The 1,477-nt window shown below is 36.5% G+C and overlaps 1 protein-coding gene across 1 annotated transcript in view; it reads right to left on the bottom strand.

Moving 5' to 3' along the window:
- Positions 1-1,477, bottom strand: part of LOC107675390 (rabphilin-3A-like) — a 24,514-nt gene that overhangs the window by 1,325 nt on the left and 21,712 nt on the right. The window lies entirely within an intron of this gene.

Below are 1,477 nucleotides of genomic sequence, written 5' to 3'. Positions count from 1 at the left end.
TCGTGCGCCACTGATAAGGCTGCCTGACGCACACCTAAAATTTGAATGCAACGTTTTTGCATTCGAATGTGGATTTTTATTTTAAATTCGACGAATATTCGAAATTAAAAAACTTTTTGGACAGTGCTACTTTCTGTCAGAGACCGTAACGTACCTAATACATAATGCACATGAGAATACATTTGTTGTTCACTCGCTGAAAATTACTTTTTATAAAATGTAGATTACTATTTTATCAGTTGTTTAAAAGTTTGAGAAAATTATCAAAGTTTGATCAAATTTTGTTTAATTTTCCAATAAAATACATTTTTACACGATTTGTTTCATTTAATTAACCCCTAGCAGATTTTGACTAGAAATAAAGTGACTATAGAGAGCTGCTGGGATGAAGCATTTTGTAGGGAAAAACCCAGAACGAGCATTTTCAACACTATCTCACGACCAATTCGTACGTATTTTACGAGGTGGCTAATTCGTACGACCTCACTCGTACGATTTTGTACGATTTGTCAAGACCCCACTGCCAGGTAGGTTTAGGGGCGGGGTTAAGTGTAGGTCATTCTTACAAATTCATACGAATTGTGCAACTCGTAAAATACATACGATTTAGCACAAATCGAGTGAGGTCGTACGAATTAGCCACCTCTTAAAATATGTACGAATTGCCGTGAGATCAGGCTGGCATTTTAGCACTTCTGGTTCCATCGTCCTGAAGTCAAAGTTTTTTTGAATGGGTTTTTGGTTAAATGCCTGAAATAAGGTCTGTTTAACACAAGCTCGGGATATTTGCACGTTCTATTCTACAACATAAAATGTGTCAGTAAAACCCCTTGTGATTTCTTTTAAAGCTTTTATGTGTGTTAAAAAAAGGACTGTCTAAATGGGACTACAGAAGTTGTCGGGGACAATAAACATGATCACACCGAACAAGTAAACTCATCTACTCACTAGTCGCTTTTAGTCAGTCACTAGTCAGCCTCGATGTGTTTATAATCACACTCTTGCAACTATTCTAACTCAAACATTCAGGGTAAATGGACTGAAAGAGTTGTTGGAAGCTTAATGGTGGTGAAGCTGAAGTCATGTGACCACGGCATCAGCATTGTGTTCATTTGTGAAGATTATCGTGATAAACAAAACACAAATCATGCACTTCTGTAGGTCACAGAGCTTATTTTATGCAATATTTGAAAAAGCCAGTGGGAAAATGCTATTGAGTTTTTATCAAAGAAACCAGGGTGATGCGAACTGTATCTGGCCTGCAAAAATACGTCATCACTGCAGCACTCTATATTGCATTTGTAGTGTAAAAGCTGCAAAAAATTATATATTAGGAAAAGTTGCACAAGACATCTCAATACCAGATATAAACAGCAGTCTGTCTCAGTTGATCAATTGTGACTATGGACCACAAAACCAGTCATAAGGGTCAATTTTTCAAAATTGAGATTTATACATCATCTGAAAGCTGAATAAC

This window comes from Sinocyclocheilus anshuiensis, unplaced genomic scaffold (genome assembly GCF_001515605.1).
Source record: "Sinocyclocheilus anshuiensis isolate Anshui unplaced genomic scaffold, SAMN03320099.WGS_v1.1 scaffold1081, whole genome shotgun sequence".
Classification (NCBI taxonomy): Eukaryota; Metazoa; Chordata; class Actinopteri; order Cypriniformes; family Cyprinidae; genus Sinocyclocheilus; species Sinocyclocheilus anshuiensis.
This window is presented reverse-complemented; position numbering and strand designations above follow the sequence as displayed.